General features: G+C 40.7%; 1 protein-coding gene across 1 annotated transcript in view; it reads left to right on the top strand.

The window, feature by feature from the left end:
* LOC130018322 (phospholipid-transporting ATPase IB-like) overlaps positions 1-21,233 on the top strand; it is a 187,596-nt gene that overhangs the window by 56,029 nt on the left and 110,334 nt on the right. The gene's annotated exons all lie outside the window — the stretch shown is intronic.

The raw sequence follows: 21,233 nt of genomic DNA, 5'->3' as shown, positions 1-21,233 counted from the left end.
GACAAGGAGCTGTCATTTGGGAAATATATACATATATATATATTCTGTCATATATATATTAAAGAAGATACTTTTTATTTTTATTTTTTATGTTGAATCACCATGAGATAGAGCATTACAAAATTGTTCATGATTGTGTTTCAGTCATACAATGTTCCAAGACCCATCCCTTTACCAGTGTAATTTCCCAAGACCACAAGTAAGACACTTGTTTTAATTGATTTTCTGTTTTTTGTTCTTGTGAGGGGGATATTTAGGAATGGATGGTTATTGAGATTTAGAAACATAATATTTCCTTCTGAAGTCCTTCATTTTAAATATTTATCTGCCATTTCACATAATTCTGGAATTTAGAATAAAAGAGAGAGGAGTCATGGCAGAGGCATGATGCTGTGTCAGATACTCAAGAACCATATCTTTGGCTCTACTTTAAACCCATTAAGAACAACTAGACAAGCTTAGTTTTACTTTTTTGTACCATGTATTCTTCATTTAAAAATATGTAAAATTTACTTCTTGGGTTCCTATAGTACTTTGTGTACAAGGAATGGTTTTTAAAAAATGAGGAAAAACAAGGGCTAGAGCGATAACACAGCGGTAGGGCGTTTGCCTTGCACGCAGCCAACATGGCCAACCCGAGTTCGATTCCTCCGCCCTTCTCGGAGAGCCCGGCAAGCTACCGAGAGTATCTCGCCCGCACGGCAGAGCCTGACAAGCTACCCGTGATGTACTTGGTATGCCAAACACAGTAATAAGTCTCACAATGTGACTGGGCCCGCTCGAGCAAATTGATGAACAACGGGAGGACTATGACCATAATGACCGAGGAAAAACAGGGATTTACTATTTATATTGACCATCTGCTAGTGAATGATATGATGAAATGCGCATATAGGTATTTGACATTAAAGTAAAGCATTTAAAAAAACTATGAAGGAGAGAGAGAACAAAAGGGAGTGCCCTGCCACAGAGGCAGGGTTGGATGGGGGGGGTGGGGGTGGGTGGGAGGGATACTGGGATTACTGGGGGTGGAGAATGGGCACTAGTGGAGGGATGGGTACTCGATCATTGTATAACTGAAACCCAAGCACAAAAAATTGTAAGTCTACAACTATACCTCATGGTGTTTCACTAATAAAAATTAAAAAATAAATAAATAAAAAACTATGATTTTACATATGTTCAGAGTAAATCTACTGTGCATTTCTCTGAGTTTCCCATTTTATCTCTTGAATGTTTTAAATCTAACCTACTTTGAAAGCAATCTGTTTCAGAGCACTTTAGAAACAAAGTACATATAGACTTGTTAGATTGTATAAAATCAAGAGTTCATTATTATTATTATTACTTGATCACTTGATCACTTGATATCCCGTTACTCATCGATTTGCTCAAGCGGGCACCAGTAACGTTTCCATTCATCCCTGTTGCGTGCTAGTGTAGCCCAATGGCATCTGCTCATTCTAGGAAAACGAAGAGCCTCAAACGGATCATTCAGATCAGACAAAGGAGTCTGATCATCTCGTAGGTGGGCGGCCATGCGATCTTTTGATGTTCCATGGAATCCAGTAGGTAATGGCTCTAGTCCAGCAGCTGTCTCCAAATCTCATTACGTGTCCAGACCATCTGATTTCGATGCCTTGGCAAACAAGACAGCGTCCCTAATTCTTGAGCATTGACAGAGGTCGGAACTCTGGATTCTTTCTCTCATTTGAGTGAAACGTGATACTCCAAGCACAGCTTTTTCAATTCCTCTTTGAGAGACCTGAATAGTGTTCTTGTCATGTTTGTGTAGGGCCCAGGTCTCTGAGGTGTATGTTAATTCAGGAAGAACAGTGGAATTGAAGAGATGTGCTCATAGCTGGAGGTTCTTCATCCTCTTAGTTATTTCTTCAACGCTCTTGAAGGCGTTCCAAGCCGCTCTCTTCCTCCTGCACAACTCAGGTGCCAGGTCATTCGTCATGTTGACTTCTTGACCTAGGTACACATGACTGTTGCATTCGGAGATGTTTGTTCTGTTGAGAGCGAATGGAATGTCAGGAATAAGACCGTTTCTCATGAACATTGTCTTTGTGAGATTCAGCTGTAATCCAACATTTCCTCACTCACGGTCGAAGTTGGTCAGCATTTGTGCCGCTTGGCTGATGTTTGGTGTTATTAGAATGATGTCATCAGCAAAGCAGAGGTGGTGCAGTTGCCGACCATCTATCTTCACTCCCATTCCTTCCCATTCCAGTTGTCGCATGACGTTCTCGAGGGTGGCACTGAAGAGTTTTGGTGAAATAGTATCACTCCGCCGAACCCCTCTCTTGCCATAGATGATCACTTCTTTGTAGAATGGTGAGATCCTGGTAGTGAATCTGTAATACAGCTCACTGAGGATCTTGATGTATTGAATTTGAATGCCCTAATTGGCTAGGGCTTCAATGACTGCTTCCGTCTCAACAGAATCAAAGCGTTCTTTAAATCAATAAACATTAGACAGAGTGGCATCTTGAACTCCTGAGAAATCTCAATGAGCTTGGTTATTGTGTGGATATGGTCGATGGTGCCGAATCCTTTTTGGAACCCGGCTTGCTCGCATGATTGTCCTTCATCTAGTGTTCTGCCAATCCTATTCAGGATGACTCGAGTGAACAGCTTGTAGATGACAGACAATAGGCAGATTGGCGATAGCTGCCAATGTCATGGATGTCTCCCTTCTTGTATAGTAGTACAGTCCTGCTGGTTTTCCAATGGATGGTTTCCATTATTAATAAATAATAATTTATTATTATTAATGATAATAATAAAATTATTATTTTTTAACTTATTTTTTTTATTAGTGAAACACCATGAGGTACAGTTGTAGATTTACAATTTTTTGTGCTTGGGTTTCGATTATACAATGATCAGATACCCATCCCTCCACCAGTGCCTATTTTCCACCACCATGGATAATATCCCCCCACCCCCATCCCCCCATCCCCCCCTGCCTCTGGGGCAGGGCAATCCCCTGTGTTCTCTCTCTACTTTTGGGTGTTGTGGCCTGCAAAAGAGGCATTGAGTGGCAAACATGTTCAGTCCATAGTCTACTTTCGACATGCAGCTCCCCTCCTGGGAGGATCCTCCAAACACCCTTTATTTGGTGTTCCCTTCTCTATCTGAGCTGCCCTTTCCTCTAGAATGCCCGGCTGGCCACTAAGCTATGGAGTAATCCTCCTAGTGCTGATCTCAGCTATTCTTGGGTATTAATCTCATATTTTGTTATTTTATATCCCCCAGATGAATGCAATCTTTCTATGTCTATCCCTCTCTTTTTGATCATTTCACTTAGCATGATACTTTCCATGTTGTACCACTTGTATGTAAATTTCATAACTTCATCTTTTCTAACAGTTACATAGTACTCCATTGTGTAGATGTACCAAAGTTTCTTTAACCAGTCGTCTGTTCTGGGGCACTCAGGTTTTTTTTTTTCCAGATTCTGGCTATTGTAAAGAGTGCTGCAATGAACAAACAAGTGCAGATGTCACTTTGGCTATACTTTTTTTTTGCCTCTCTGGGATATATTCCCGGGAATGGTATTGCTGGGTTAAATGGGAGCTCGATTTCTAATTTTTGGAGAATTGTCCATACTATTTTCCAGAAGGGCTGAACCAGTTGGCATTCCCACCAGCAGTGAAGGAGGGTCCCTTTCTCGCCACATCCGTGGCAGCACCAGTTGCTTTTGTTCTTTTGGATGTGAGCCAATCTCTGTGGTGTGAGATGATATCTCATTGTGGTTTTGATCTGCATCTCCCTGATGAGTAATGATGTAGAGCATTTTCTCAAGTGCCTTTTTGCCATTCGGATTTCTTTGAGAAGGTTTCTGTTCATTTCATCACCTCATTTTTGATGGGGTTGGATGTTTTCTTCTTGTGGATTCCACCAGTACTTTGTATATTCTTGATATCAACTGCTTGTCAGATGTGTATTCGGCGAATATCATTTCCCATTCTGTAGACTGTCTTTGTATTTTGGTCACTGTTTCTTTTGACGTGCAGAAACTTCTTAGTTTAAGATAGTCCCATTTGTCTATCTCTGTTTTTACTTGCTCGGCCAATGGCGTGGCATCTTTGACAATACCATTAGCCTCAATGTCATGGAGGGTTTTGCCAACTTTGTCTTTAATGTACCTTATGGTGTCTGGTCTGATGTTGAGGTCTTTATCCATTTTGATATTACTTTTGTACTTGGTGTTAGGCAGAGTTCTAAGCCCATTTTTTTGCACATGGCCGTCCAGTTTTGTCAGCACAATTTGTTAAAGAGGCTTTACTTACTCCACTTAACATTTGGTCCTTTATCAAAGATTAGATGATCATATTTTTGAGGGGAGATGTCAGTATATTCAACCCTGTTCCATTGGTCTGCAGCTCTGCCTTTGTTCCAGTACCATGCTGTTTTAATTATGACTGCTTTGTAGTATAGTTTGAAGTTTGGGCCATTGATTCCTCCCGTTTTCCTTTTTCCAAGAATTGCTTTGGCTATTTGTGGGGGCTTATTGTTTCATATGAATTTCAGGAGTGTTTGCTCCATTTCATTGAAGAATGTCAACGGTATCATTATAGGGATCACATTGAATTTGTACAATGCTTTGGGAAGAATTGCCATTTTGACTATGTTAATTCTCCCGATCCATGATCAGGGGACATCTTTCCACTTCCTCATGTCCTCTTTCATTTCCTGATGTAGCGTTTTGTAGTTTTCTTTGTGCAGGTCGTTTACTTCCTTAGTTAAGTTGATTCCTAGGTACTTGATTTTCTGGGATACAATTGTGAACGGGATTTTTTTTCATGTCACTTTCTTCTCTCTCACTGTTTGCGTATAGGAAAGCCATGGACTTTTGGGTATTGATTTTATAGCCTTCAACTTTACTATACAAGTCTATTGTTTCTAGGAGTTTCTTGGTAGAGATTCTAGGGTTCTCTAAGTATATTATCATATTATCTGCGAATAGTGAGAGCTTGATTTCTTCCTTTCCTACCTGAATGCCCTTAATATCTTTTTCTTGCCTAATGGCTATTGGAAGTACTTCCAGTACTATATTGAACAGCAATGCAGAGAGTGGGAATTCTTGTCTCATCCCTGATCTTAGAGGGAAGGCTCTCAGTTTTTCCCCATTGAGGATGATACTTTGCTGTAGGCTTGTGATAGATGTCTTTAACTATATTGAGGAAAGTCTCCTCTATACCCATTTTGGCAAGGGTTTTCATCATAAACGGTTGCTGGATCTTGTCAAATGCTTTCTCTACATCTATTTTATATGATCATATGGTTTTATCTTTTCTTTTGTTAATATGATGGATTATATTGATTGATTTCCGAATGTTAAACATCCTTGCATCCTTGGGATGAATCCTACTTGGTCATGGTGTATGATCTTTTTGATGAGTCGTTGGATTCTATGGTTGTTGATTCTACAAGTTGTTCACTCGAGTCATCCTGAATAGGATTGGCAGAATATTAGATGAAGGACAACCATGTGAGCAAGCCGGGTTCTGCAAAAGATTCAGCACCATCGACCATATCCACACAATAACCAAACTCATTGAGGTTTCTTGGGAGTTCAAGATGCCGCTCTGTCTAACGTTCATTGATTTAAAGAAGGCCTTTGATTCTGTTGAGACGGAAGCGGTCATTGAAGCCCTAGCCAATCAGGGCATTCAAACTCAATATATCAGGATCCTCCATGAGCTGTTTTACAGATTCACTACCAGGATCTCACCATACTACAAAGAAGTAATCATCCATGTCAAGAAAGGGGTTCGGCAGGGTGATACCATTTCACCGAAACTCTTCAGTGCCACCCTCGAGAACATCATGTGATGACTGGAATGGGAAGGAAAGGGAGTGAAGATAGATGGTCGGCAACTGCACCACCTCTGCTTTGCTGATGACATTGTTTTAATAACACCAAACATTAACCAAGCGGCACAAATGCTGGTCAACTTCGACCGTGAGTGTGAAAAGGTCGGACTACAGCTGAATCTTATGAATACAATGATTATAAGAAACAGCCTCGTCCAGGACGCTCCATTCGCTCTCAACCGAATGACCATCTCTGAATGCAACAGCTATGTGTACCTAGGTTGAAAAGTCAACATGACAAATGACCTGGCACCCAAGCTGCGCAGGAGGAAGAGAGTGGCTTGGAACGCCTTTAAGAGCGTCGAAGAAATGGCTTAGAGGATGAAGAACCTCCGGCTCTGGGCACATCTCTTTGATTCCACTGCTCTTCCTGCATTAACATACGCCTCAGTGACCTGGGCCCTATGCAAACAGGATAAGAACGCTATTCAGGTCTCCCAAAGAGGAATTGAAAGAGTTATGCTTGGAGTATCACGTTTCACTCAAATGAGAGAAAGAATCCGGAGTTCTGACCTCTGTCGACGATCAAGAATCAGGGATGCTGTCTTGTTTTCCAAGGCGTCAAAAATCAGATGGGCTGGTCACGTAATGAGATTTAGAGACGACCGCTGGACTAGAGTTGTTACCGACTGGATTCCATGGGATGTCAAAAGAAGCCAGAAGGTCAGACTTCTTCATCAAGATCATGAACGATCGGTTTGAGGCTCTTCGTGTTCCTAGAACGAACAAATGCTGTTGGGCTACACTAGCACGCGACAGGGACAAATGGAGACGTTACTGGCGCCAGCTCAAGCAAATTGCCGATTAATGGAAAGTCAAGTGATCAAGTGATCAAGCTGGATTCTATTTGCTAATAGTTTGTTGAGGATCTTTGCGTCTGTGTTCATCAGGGATATCGGCCTGTAATTCTCTTTCTTTGTGGTATCTCTGTCTGCTTTTGGTATCAGGGTGATATTTGCTTCGTGGAAACTGGAAGTGTGTTTGATATTTCAGTTTCGTGGAAAAGCTTAAAGAGTATTGGGAGTAAGTCACAAATATATTTTCATGATGATGAGTTTTCAGGAAAGTACAATTAATTAAAAACAAAAGAAAAAACAAGTGCCTGTTATAATGTCTAATTTAAAACTCTTTATTATAGCTTATGAATTTATAATAGTGTTGACTTTATGGTCTTGATGTACATAGTTACCTCATCTCACCACTCCTAATGTGTCCAAAACCCTCCACCCATTTTCTTTGTTACCTCCAGTCTACCTCACCATTCCTTCCTCTTTCTTTTTCTACTCTGTTGTCCACAGTTCTCTTTGGTATGCAGGTTTTGCCATCATTTGATGCCTTCTAGTTCCTTGTCTTCTCTTCTATCAGAGATGAGTGAGATCATCTCGCATTTGTCCTCCTCCTTACTTATTTCACTTAATACAACGTCCTTCAGTTCTCTTCAAATAGCAGCAGACTGCATGGTTTCATTTTTTCTTGTGACTGCTTAGAATTCTATTGTGACGTATGTGTCATGACTTCATTATTCATTAAAAATTCTTTTTTGTTAACAAGCGGAAAAATAAACATTTTAATTCAAAAATAGAAAATCACTGTTTTCAAATCGTTAAACTAACTAAAGTTACTATTTAAATATATTATGTGTAATTATTGTATTATATTTTAGCCTTAAAAATATGAGATAGGAAAATATCATTCTTCATTTTAATATGTACATCCATTACAATATTTTATTTTCATAATTTTTTCTAATAAAGTTATTTTAATGTAAGCACAACAATATTTTGACTAGATGTAAATACACTAGTTAAGTGTTATTACAGTCAAGCTTAATGTTTTAGTTCAAACATACAGGTATATAAAGAGTTTTTACACATGCTATTTAGCATACTGGTGTGCCAAGAAAGATGGAGAAAAAGCCTTCTATAGTGTGCACAAAAAGCAGTAGAAAAACTTCATCCTGTATTGTTACTTAATCTCAAGTATAATTTTGTTGAGTTAGTATATGTTTCTTAGCTTTTAAAACTAAATCTTCTATGTTTCATTCTACAATGACAGATTAAAGAATTGTTTGCAAAATATAATTTTACAAAGTTTGAAACATTAGCACTAACAAATAGAAAGTAGCCATTGATCCAAAAAAGTAAACCATATTAAGTTGAACACACAGTGATATTTTGAAATGATTATCTGTGTTCACAGGTTTATATTAATTTTTTCTAATTAAAAGTATACAATAGACAGTCATAGGAAAAGGTCACTCATTTTAAATTATTTTCCTGATGTAATTAGATATTATCTGTGGATTAACATTTGCAGGATTAAAATGCTTATTAGATAAGGTCATGTATTAAAAAGAAGCAAAGGGCATTTTACATTAGATTATATTTCTTTTTTTGTAAATTATTATTAGTGAAACACCATGAGGTACAGTTGTAGATTTACACTTTTTTGTGCTTGGGTTTAGGTTATACAATGATCAAATACCCATCCCTCCACCAGTGCCCATTTTCCACCACCATGGATAATATCCCTCCAACCCCCATCCCTCCCATCCCACCCCGCCTCTGTGGCAGGGCAATCCCTTGTGTTCTCTCTCTCCTTTTGGGTGTTGTGGTCTGCAAAAGAGGCTTTGAGTGGCAAACATGTTCAGTCCATAGTCTACTTTCAACATGCATCTCCCCTCCTGGGAGGATACTCCAAACATCCTTTATTTGGTGCTCCCTTCTCTATCTGAGCTGCCCTTTCCCCTAGAATGCCTGGCTGCCTCTAAGCTATGGAGTAATCCTCCTGGTGCTGATCTCAGCTAATCTTGGATATTAATCTCATATTTTGTTACTTCATATTCCCCAGGTGAATGCAATCTTTCTATGTCTATCCCTCTCTTTCTGACTCATTTCGCTTAGCATGATACTTTCCACGTTGTACCACTTGTATGTAAATTTCATGACTTCATCTTATCTAAGAGCTACATAGTACTCCATTGTGTAGATGTACCAAAGTTTCTTTAACCAGTCATCTGTTCTTGGGCATTCAGGTTTCTTCCAGTTTCTGGCTATTGTAAAGAGTGCTGCTATGAACAAACAAGTGCAGATGTCACTTCGACTATACATTTTTGCCTCTCTGGGATATATTCCCAGGAGTGGTATTGCTGGGTCAAATGGGAGCTCAATTTCTAATTTTTTGAGCATCATCCATAGTGTTTTCCAGAAGGGCTGAACCAGTCGACATTCCCACCAACAGTGAAGGAGTGTCCCTTTCTCGCCACATCCGCGCCAGCATTGGTTACTTTTGTTCTTTTGGATGTGGGCCAGTCTCTGAGGTGTGAGATGGTATCTCATTGTGGTTTTGATCTGCATCTCCTTGATGATTAATGATGTAGAGCATTTTCTCATGTGCTTTTTTGCCATTTGGATTTCTTCCTTGAGAAAGTTTCTGTTCATTTCATTGCCCATTTTTGGATGGGGTTGGATGTTTTCTTCTTGTGGAGTTCAACCAGTATTTTGTATATCCTTGATATCAACTCCTTGTCAGATGTGTATTCGGCGAATATCATTTCCCATTCTGTAGACTGTCTTTGTATTTTGGTCACTATTTCTTTTGAGGTGCAGAAACTTCTTAGTTTAAGATAGTTCCACTTATCTATCTCTGTTTTCATTTGCTCGGCCAGTGGCGTGGCATCTTTGACAATACCATTAGCCTCAATGTCATGGAGGGTTTTGCCAACTTTGTCTTCAATGTACCTTATGGTTTCTGGTCTGATGTTGAGGTCTTTAATCCATTTTGATCTTACTTTTGTACATGGTGTTAGGCAGAGTTCTGAGCCCACTTTTTTGCATGTAGCCTTCCAGTTCTGCCAGTACACTTTGTTAAAGAGGCTTTCCTTACTCCACTTCACATTACTTGCACCTTTATCAAAGATTAGATGATCATGTGATTGAGGGGAGATGTCAGTGTATTCAACCCTATTCCACTCGTCTGCAGTCCTGCCTTTGTTCCAGTACCATGCTGTTTTAATTATTACTGCTTTGTAGTACAGTTTGAAGTTAGGGAGGTTGATTCCTCCCATTTTTTTTCCCCCAATAATTGCTTTAGCTATTCGTGGGGGCTAATTGTTCCATATAAATTTCAGGAGTGTTTGCTCCATTTCTTTGAAGAATGTCATGGGTATCCTTCTAGGGATTGCATTGAATTTATACAATGCTTTGGGAAGAATTGCCATTTTGACAATGTTAAGTGTCCCGACCCATGAGCAGGGGATATCTTTTCATTTCCTCATGTCCTCTGTTATTTCCTGAAGTAGCGTTTTGTAGTTTTCTTTGTACAGGTCCTTTACTTCTTTAGTTAAGCTGATTCCTAGGTACTTGATTTTCTGGGGCACAATTGTGAATGGGATTTTTTTTTTCATGTCGCTTTCTTCTCTCTCACTGTTTGCATATAGGAAAGCCATGGACTTTTGGGTATTGATTTTATAGCCTTCAACTTTACTCTACAAGTCTATTGTTTCTAGGAGTTTTTTGGTGGAGGTTATTGGGTTCTCTAAGTATAGTATCATATCATCTGCAAATAGTGAGAGTTTGATTTCTTCCTTTCCTACCTGAATGCCCTTAATATCTTTTTCTTGCCTAATCGCTATTGCAAGTACTTCCAGTACTATATTGAACAGCAGTGGAGATAGTGGGCATTCTTGTCTCGTCCCTGATCTTAGAAGGAAGGCTCTCAGTTTTTCCCCATTGAGGATGATGCTTGCTGTAGGCTTGTGGTAGATGTCTTTAACTATGTTGAGGAAAGTCCCCTCTATACCCATTTTGTCTAGGGTTTTCATCATAAAGGGGTGCTGGATCTTGTCAAATGCTTTCTCTGCATCTATTGATATGATCATATGCTTTTTATCTTTTCTTTTGTTGATATGATGCATTATGTTGATTGATTTCCGAACGCTAAACCATCCTTGCATCCCTGGGATGAATCCTACTTGGTCATGGTGTATGATCTTTTTGATGAGTAGTTGGATTCTATTTGCTAGTAGTTTGTTGAGGATCTTTGTATCTGTGTTCATCAGGGATATCGGTCTGTAATTCTCTTTCTTTGTGGTATCTCTGTCTACTTTTGGTATCAGTGTGTTATTTGCTTCGTAGAAACTGTTCGGAAGTGTTTTTGGTATTTCAATTTCGTGGAAAAGCTTAAAGAGGATTGGGAGTAAGTCCTCTTTAAAAATTTGGAAGAATTCACTAGTGAATCCATCCAGGCCAGGACTTTTGTGCTTGGGGAGACTTTTTATTACCATTTCAATTTCCTTGATGGTGATAGGTCTGTTCAGATATTCCAGGTCTTCTTGGTTCAGTCTTGGGAGTCTGTAGGAGTCTAGGAATTTATCCACTTCCTCGAGGTTTTGATGTTCCGTGGCATAAAGCTTCTCAAAGTACTCCCTGAGGATCCTTTGAATTTCTGTAGTTTCTGTTGTAATGACCCCCTTTTCATTTCTGATTCGGATTATTTGGGTTTTCTCTCTACCTTTCTTTGTGAGTTTTGCTAGAGGCTTATCGATCTTGTTAATTTTCTCGAAGAACCAGCTCTTGGTTTCATTGATCTTTCGGATTGTTTTTTGGGTTTCCATCTCGTTAATCTCTGCTCTGAGTTTTATTATTTCCTTTCTCCTTCTCGGGTTGTGCTCCTTTTTTTGGTCCTTCTCCAAGCTGTTAAGCTGTGAGGTTAGGTTACTTATGTGTGCTCACTCCTCCTTCCTGAGGAATGCTTGTAGAGCTATAAACTTTCCTCTTAACACAGCTTTTGCTGTGTCCCATAAGTTTTGGTAACTCGTGTTCTCATTTTCATTCGTTTCTAGGAATCTTTGGATTTCCTCTTTGATTTCCTGTCTAAGCCACTCTTTGTTCAATAGAGCACTGTTTAATTTCCAGGTGTTTGATTTAGTTTTCTGTTTTTGTGTGTGATTTACTTCTAATTTCAGCGCATTATGGTCTGAGAAGATTGTTGATACAATCTCTATCTTCTTAATTTTATGGAGGCATGTTTTGTGGCTCAGCATGTGGTCTATCTTGGAGAATGTTCCTTGTACGCTTGAGAAGAATGTGTATTTAGCTTTTTGTGGATGAAGTGTCCTGTATTCATCTACTAAGTCCCTTTCTTCCATTGTTTCCCTCAGATGAAGTATGTCCTTGCTAAGCTTGAGTCTGGTTGATCTATCAAGAGGTGTCAAAGCGGTGTTGAAGTCTCCCACTGGTATTGTGTTGCTATTGATGTCTTTTTCCAAATCTATGAGTAGTTGTTTTAAGTACTTTATTGGTCTCTCATTAGGTGCATATATATTTATTATTGTAAGTTCTTCCTGTTGTACAGATCCTTTGATCAATAAGAAATGGCCTTCACTGTCTCTTATGACCTTCTTCACTCTGAAATCGATGTGGTCTGATATTAGGATGGCTACCCCAGCTTTTTTATGGGAGCTGTTTGCCTGTAGGATTGTTTTCCAGCCTTTGACTCTGAGTCTGTGTTTGCTTTGACTATTGAGATGTGTTTCTTGCAGGCAGCAGAATGTTGGGTTCAATTTTCTAATCCATCCTGCCACTCTATGTATTTTAATTGGTGCGTTTAGCCCATTGACATTGAGAGAGATTATTGTTATGGGATTTTGTCCCATTGTTCTGTTGAAATTTGGTGTATTTGAGGGGCCTTTCTTGCCTTAAAGTAGCCCATTTAGTTGTTCTTGTAACCATGGTTTTGAGTCTGAGCTGTTGTTTGTCTGTGAAACTGTGTGTTGTTCCTTCTATTATGAATGAGAGTCTCGCTGGGTAAAGTATTTTTGGGGAGGCATTTATTTCATTGAGTTTTTTCACTATGTCCCACCACTGTTTTCGGGCCATGAGGGTTTCATCAGAAAAATCAGCTGTGAATTTTAAGGATGCTCCTTTGTAAGAGATTTCTTTCTTCGATCTTGCTGCTTTCAGAATTTTTTCTCTGTTTAAGGTTTTCGTCATTTTGATCAGAATGTGTCTTGGGGTATTTTTCTTTGGATTTCTTCTAGCTGGTACCCTTCAGGCCTCGTGAATGTGGTCACAAGTTTTCTTCAGCTCTGGAAACGTTGTAGCAATGATGTCTTTGACAGTTTCTTCTTCATCAAGGTTTTCTTCCTGTCCCTCTGGGACTCCAATAATTCTTATGTTAGCCCTCTTGACTTCATCACGATCTTCTCTTGTCATCTGTTCCTGAATAGTGAGTCTCTTTTCCATTTTCTGCTTTTTCCTGGAGAGTCTCTGAACTTCATCTTCGAGCTCACTGATTCTGTTCTCAGTGGCTGTTACTCTGCTGCTGAGGCCTTCCACTATGTTTTTCAATCGCCTATGAGATTTTTCAGGTCTGACATTTCCGATTGCATTTTCCTCATTTCTGCCTTCAAATCCTCTTTTCTTTTATTGGCATTGCTTTCCATTGTTTCTTTCAGTTCCCTAAGCATCCTAAGTAGTTCCCTTCTGAATTCCTTGTCAGAGAGGTTGTCTAACACTACAGTACTGTTGATGTCTTCTGGGCTAGACTCTTCAATAAGAAAGTTTGGTGGGCTTTTGCATTGCTTTACCATTGTGACAAGTGTGGTTTAGTTCTTCACGTTCACTGTTACTATTCTGCTTGATATGCAATGTGAGTTGAGATAGGCTAAAGTGGCTGCGGCTCCAGAAAGGGTCCCTGCGCTGGTCCCGTACAGATCAGGGGGAAAAAACCGGCTGTCCTATGAGATTGAGCTAGCTGCACATGCCCAGAGAAGGTCCCAGGCCTTGGGGGCGGGCTGTACCTGAATGGAAGGGGGAAAAATAAATTCTTTTATTGGACATTTAGGTTGTTTCTAGGTTATGAATATTGTTAAGAATTAATAGAATAATTGTTAACAATTAAGAGAGGTGCATATATATTTATATTTTTTTGTATTTGGGTTTTGTTTTTTTTTTAATTTTGCAAAATTTCTATACTGTTTTCCAAAGAGGCTGCACATATAGTATTCCCAGGAACACTGGTGTTTCCATAGTTTTTATTAAAATTTTTTATTTATTGAATCACCGTGAGAACAGTCACAAAGCCTTTCAGTTTAAGTCTCGGTTGGTCATACAATGATCAAGCACCCATCCCTTCACCAGTGCACATTTTCCACCACTAAGAACCCCAGTGTACTCCTTCTTCCAACCCTCCCCCTGCCTGTGTGGCAGATTTCCACTTTACTCTCTATGTTGATCACATTCAATATTACTACAAAAGACCCACCATTATTATTTGGAATTTTCCCCAACAATCAGACCTACCAAAAAGACATCATTAGATAAGTTTTCTATTGCTGATTATGAAGAGCATATGATGCTGCACTGCTGCTATTGTGGCCACATGATTTGGATTTCTGATATTCTAGTAATAAGTCTGGAATGATTACTGCCAAAAGCCGCTGGGTTCTGAGATTGGTTTGTGTGCCTCTGTGATCATGGTTGTTCAGGAGCAGGAGGAGGTGTTCGTGGGTGGCAACTCTGGGCCTTCTCAGGCCCGGAGCAGGGCAGGTTCCACCCCCATCCCATGAGGCCCCGCATGTCTCCTCACTGCAGTCTCATATCTGGCTCTCCATTAGGCTCTGAAAGATGGTGGCCACCATGCCACTACCGCCAGGGGGAAAAAGCAGAGGGACAAACACCCTTCCCCTCCTGGGGTGGCATGGTAACGTAATTTAATGCACAGTCCAGTGCATTTCTGTTGGGCATTATATTTTGCTCGAATTTTCCCACCACTGTTTGAGGTACAGACGCTAGATCATTTACTTTCCATTGCTCACTTTCCATATCAGAAAAGATCATGCGGCTGTGTAAGCCTATTATCTTGGTGCCCACACACCGAACCCATGCTTGTAGAAGCTTATGGTCACTGGGTTTCCACCTGGAGAAGGCGGGGAGACAGCACCTGCTCCATCTGGGACCTCCCGGTGATATCGGCTTGGTATGGGGCCCGGAGAATTCTCCGGGTGTTGTGGTACCTGCTGGCCAGGTTTCTTCACTCTGTTTCCATAGTTTTGCTATATACCATTCTCACTGGTGTGAGATGACACCTCATTGTACTTTTGATTTGCATGTCCCTGATAACAAGTGATGATGCTTAATTTTTTTTAGTTTATTTTAGTTTTTTGGGGGTGATACTGGCAATGTTCAGGGGTCACTCCTGGCTCTGTACTTAGGAATAACTCTGCAAACTCTGAGGACCATATGGGGTGCCAGGGATCTAACTCGGGTTGGCTGTGTGAAAGGCAAGTGCCCTACTCGCTGTACTGTCTCTCCAGCCCCCGTGATGATGCTTCATTTTATGCAATCTGGATTTCTATACACTAGCTGCCAAAGTATGATTCAATCTTAAGGATTTTGGTGACATTTTAAAATAGAAATGATTTAAATTTGCTTATTTAATGTGAACATAGTTTTGAAGCAGATATAAAAACTATTAAAAGTTTGATTTTAATGTCTATAAAATGTGTCAAGTTCTCCACTATACAAATGATCTCAATCTTTCCTTTTTTTCTCTTTTCTTTTTAAAATTAAAAAAAGTTAATTATAAATTATAAAGTCACAACATTATTCATGATTGGGCTTCAGGTGTACAATGTTTTAACACCATTCAGTCTTTCCCTTCTTGATCCTGTCTTTCCTTCTTGATAATACTTCAGGGAAGAGACAACACTTTCTGTTTCCTTACCTTGTCATTCCTGTTCTCATTTCAATCATGCGTATGTTTTAATTGTTACTCAAAATTGTTGCTCAAGAATAAGAATAAATTTCTTTTTCTTTCTTTTTGGGTCACACTCAGAGATGCAAGGGGTTACTCCTGGCTATGCACTCAGGAATTACTCCTGATGGTGCTCAGGGGACCATATGGGATTCTGGGAATCAAACCCGGGTCGGTCATGTGCAAGGCAAATGCTCTATCTTCTGTGCTATCACTCCAGCCCCCCCACCCCCCAAATAGGAATAAATTTCTAATGATCAAACCCAGTGGAAATTGTGTTAGGGTTGGACCACACCCAGAAGAGCTGGGAAGGTTAATCCTGGCTCTATGCTTTTGGGTCACTCAGGCAGCACTAGGGGATATTATGTTGTTAGGGATTGAATTGGATTAGCAGTATTTGCTTTAATTCCTGTACCGTATCTCTGCTTCCTCCAGTGTGAATTTATTTAAATTGTTATTTAAGTGGACCTCTGCCACCAATGACTTTGAAAAATAGTATCAGGGCTGGAGATATAGTACAGTAGATAAGGCACTTTGCCTTGCATGTAGCCAATCCTAGTTTAATTCCCAACATCTCATATGGTCTCTGAAATCCTACAAGGAGTGACCCCAGAGCACAGAACTAGAAGCAGACTTAAGTAAAGCTAGGTGTGGCCTCCAAACCAGTTAGATAGGTGATAGATAACAGGGGATGTAGCTCAGTGTTGTTTGCTTTTCATGTATGAGAATTGGGTTTGATCTTAGAACTGCCCCAAAATGTATCCCTAACCCATTTTCTTCATAGAAACTGTGATTCTATGTTTAATTGGTGATTTTCAGGTTTCAGGGACTAGACAAGAATATCTGAAGTTGGGTTGAAATCTGTGGGATTTTGGGGGAAAAAAAGTGTGTGTGTGTGTGTGTGTGTGTGTGTGTGTGTGTGTGTGTGGTGTGGGTGTAGGGGGTTGGTAGGAGTGCCTTTTTTCAGGTTCATAAATGTCTTATTCATGACAATTAACCTAATAGATTTTCCCTACTCTAATAATTTAAACAGTCATCCACCAGCTGATGTCTTTCAAGTGTTTGTTTCCAGTCCAGCTCTCTGTACGAATTGTTAACTCATTATTGACAGCACATTACTTTCCAAATTTTAAATAGGCTTCTCACCTCAGCACATACAAAGCAAAATTCATCTTTCTCCCAAACAAGTTTCTATTTTTTATATTCTTTTCCATGTGTGCTAAAGGTACTGTGTTACAACCCTCATCAAAGGTAGAGACATAAAGATCATTACACTCACTCCTCAGTGTGTACTCTCCCAAAGTCTCACACCTCTGACCTTTATCACTTAGGAGTCTCAAAGTCTGTCTGATTCAGTTTTTTCAGTATTTTCTGTGTAAGTATTCTCTTCATTTTTGGACTACTGACAGTATCCTAACTTCTATCAGCCCTCAGTCAAGTTTCCTGCTAATTCATTCTTCATGTTTACTTAAGGATATACATAGAAGAGGCTGGACAGATGGTACTGTGGTTTACCTTGCACACAGCTGATACTGGTTTGATCCCCTGCATCCAACAGGGTCCCTTGATCCCCACCAGGAGTGATCCCTGAGCACAGACTCAGGAATAAACACTAGCCACAACTGGGTGTGGCCCAAAAATTTAAAAAAGGAAAAGAAAAAAGGACACACATAAAAAATTTTATGACTATATAACTATCTCAGTGGTTACAGAGTTGGCACACTTCTGGTGAATGGATCACTGTTTGTTTTCGTAAATAAAGTTTTATTGGCACATAGCCACACTTACTTGTTTACACATTGGTGTGACTGCTTTCATGTGCAATATCAAAGTTGAGTAGCTGAAATTGAGACTGTATTACCCTCTACCTCTGAGATAGATACTCTCTACCTGTTAGAGAAAATGCTTTCTGATATTTGATTTACATAGTCAAGATACACTTACTTATCATGGCACATCATATTCAATCGACGCTTTTGCCTGACTGATGTCGCTGTTGTCCCAAAATTTCGAACAGGATAGGACCACCGTCTCCTTCGTGCAAAATTCTACTTCACAGAGCAGGGAGAAAGGGCTGCAAAGTTCAAAAAGAGAACTCCCAGAATGACCACCAACTGGGAACTCTTTGGTACTATTGCGGCAACATGGGAAGATGCCATTGTTGACAACATCGACAAGGAATACGATTGACTGGTTCAGCACCTCCATGAATGTGCGAGGAACGCCAAGAGAGAGATAGCCACAAAAAATCGCCTATCTTCGAAAACTCTTGAGCTAATTCGCCAGCGTGGTTTGGCGCATGCCTCAGGCAACCGCAAGCTAATGTCCGAGCTCGCAAAGCAGTGCAGAGAGCGATCAAGGAAGACCTCAAAGAGAGAAGAGCAGAAGTACTGGTAGATGCGGCAGAAGCCGGGAAAAGTATTCGTAACGCCCGCCTGTCCTTCACCAACTACAAGACCAAGATGACTGCCCTCCAACGTCCTGAAGGATCCATCACATCCTCCAGAACGGCAATGGAGAAGATTATCCATGACTTCTACTCAAATCTCTTCGATAGTCATGTCCACTTGCCGACATACCAAATTCCACAGGATGGATATGTCGTTCCCAACGTTCTCCCTTCCGAAATACGACACGCCATTTCGTCGGTAAAGAAACAAACAGCACCTGGCCCAGACAAGGTCAGACCTGAACACCTGAAGAACCTGCCATCAGTACTCATCAATACACTGGCTTGGCTCTTCATTCGCTACCTGTCTGAATGCAAGCTTCCGTCCCAATGGAAAACCAGCAGGACCGTACTACTGTCCAAGAAGGGAGACATCCATGACATTGGCAACTATTGCCCGATCTGCCTATTGTCTGTCATCTACAAGTTGTTCACTCGAGTCATCCTAAATAGGATTGGCAGAACACTGGATGAAGGACAACCATGCGAGCAAGTCGGGTTCCGCAAAGGATTCAGCACCATCGACCATATCCACACGATAACCAATCTCATTGAGGTATCTCGGGAGTTCAAGATGTCGCTCTGCTTAACATTCATTGATTTAAAGAAGGCCTTTGATTCTGTTGAGACGGAAGCGGTCATTGAAGCCCTAGCCAATCAGGGCATTCAAGCCCAATACATCAGGATCCTCCGTGAGCTGTATTGCGGATTCACTACCAGGCTCTCACCATTCTACAAAGAAGTGATCGTTGATGTCAAGAGAGGGGTGCGGCAGGGTGATACCATTTCACCGAAACTCTTCAGTGCCACCCTCGAGAACATCATGCGACAACTGGAATGGGAAGGAATGGGAGTGAAGATAGATGGTCGGCAACTACACCACCTCCGCTTTGCTGATGACATTGTTTTAATAACACCAAACATCAGCCAAGCGGCACAAATGCTGGCCGACTTTGACCGTGAGTGTGGAAAGGTAGGACTACAGCTGAATCTTACGAAGACAATGTTTGTGAGAAACAGCCTCGTTCCTGATGCCCCATTCGCTCTCAATGGAACAACCATCTCCGAATGCAACAGCTATGTGTACCTAGGTCGAGAAGTCAACATGACAAATGACTTGGCACCCGAGCTGTGCAGGAGGAAGAGAGCAGCTTGGAACGCCTTCAAGAACGTTGAAGAAATAGCTAAGAGGACGAAGAACCTCCGGCTCCGGGTACATCTCTTTGATTCCACTGTTCTTCCTGCATTAACATATGCCTCAGAGACCTGGGCCCTACGCAAACAAGATGAGAACGCTATTCGGGTCTCCCAAAGAAGAATAGAAAGAGCTATGCTTGGAATATCACGTTTCACTCAAATGAGAGAAAGAATCCGGAGTTCTGACATCCGTCGACGATCAAGAATCAGGGACGCTGTCTCATTTGCCAAGGTGTCAAAAATCAGATGGGCTGGTCACGTAATGAGATTTAAAGACGACCGCTGGACTAGAGCTGTTACCGACTGGATTCCACGGGATGTCAAAAGACCGCGTGGCCGCCCACCTACCAGATGGTCAGAGTTCTTCGTCAAGATCATGAACGATCGGTTTCAGGCCCTTCATGTTCCCAGAGCGAACAGATGCCATTGGGCTACACTAGCACGCGACAGGGACAAATGGAGACGTTACTGGCGCCCGCTCGAGCAAATCGACGACTAACGGGAAGTTACGTGATTAAGTGATAATGGCACATGAGAATTTTTATAACCAGTTCTATCTCACGTTCCTTGTTATTTCAGCACATCTTCCTTAGCACTTCATTTCTATCATAGAGAAGTGCGTTTTGGTATTTTAAATTTAATTTAGTTTTACTTTTTGGTTTTGGACCACATCTAGCAATGCCGTGCTCAGAGATTTCTTTTGGTTCTGTGCTCAGAGATCAACCCCCTGTGGTGCCCGGGGGTTGATATGTGGTGCTGATATGGAACTTAGGTGAGTTATGTGTAAGGCAAGTGCTTTAACCCCTGTATGAACCTCTTCAATCCTTTTTGATATTTTTATTGATAATTCCATGGACTAGTTGCTTCCTTTTCTCTAGACTTCTGGCTTTGTGTCCCTTCTTCTTTAAATGTTCCCCTTTCTTGTATGGAGACTTGCTAATCCTCATTTGGACCAAAATGAGGCCTTACATCCTCCAGTTCCATTTCCTATGTCTTACTACTCCTTCTGACAATGTTGACGGCTTAGTCTTGATTCTGAGCTCAGGGATCATTCCTAGTGGGGCTCAGAGGACCACATGAGGTTGAACCTGGACTATCCATGTGCAAAGCAAGCATCCTACCTGATTTACAATTGTTCCATCCCCTAGGAACAAAGCTTTGAAACAATTTCAGAGTTAGAATAGAACTCTACAGTTTTTCAATCCAATTCCTTGTTTATGAATATGAGATAGGTTATATGTTGACTGAAGAGTATGGAGGAGATTAGTAGTTTGTTAACAGAATTTAGGCTACCAAAAAAGTAGACTAGTGAGAAGGAATCTAGAAATAGTGGTGGAAAAATACTGGTAGTCTGGTGGTGAATGTGGTGTAGTAACATTGCAAACATGAATCAATAATATTCATACTATTGTAAATAATGAACGCTATTATTTAAAAATTTGACTGGGACCAGAGTGACAGTACAACAGGGCATTTGCTTTGCATGTGGATGGCTTATATTCAATCTCTGGCATCTCATATGGTCTCCTGAGCTTTTCAGGAGTGACTTCTGAGAGCAAAACTAGGAATTACCTCTGAGCATTACCTGATATGGCTCCTAAAAAACCCATATTGATTGAGAAAAAGAGAAGTTAATGGATTGTTTAGAATAGCAACCCATATTTGTTTCTGGACTACTGCAAATCTGCCAAGTTATCTAGTTCAAAAGGAAAAGACATTGACTTATTAAAGTTATAACAACATTTTCAGTAATCAATTTGCTCGAGCGGGCCCAGTAACGTCTCCATTGGAGACTTGGTTGTTACTGTGTCTGGCATATCGAATACTCTCGGTAGCTTGCCGGGCTCTCCGAGAGGGGCGGAGGAATCGAACCTGGGTCGGCCTTGTTGGCCGCTTGTAAGGCGAACACCCTACCACTGTGCTATCTCTCCAGCCTACAGTA

Source organism: Sorex fumeus, unplaced genomic scaffold (assembly GCF_029834395.1).
Source record: "Sorex fumeus unplaced genomic scaffold, SorFum_2.1 ptg000008l, whole genome shotgun sequence".
NCBI lineage: Eukaryota > Metazoa > Chordata > Mammalia > Eulipotyphla > Soricidae > Sorex > Sorex fumeus.
This window is presented reverse-complemented; position numbering and strand designations above follow the sequence as displayed.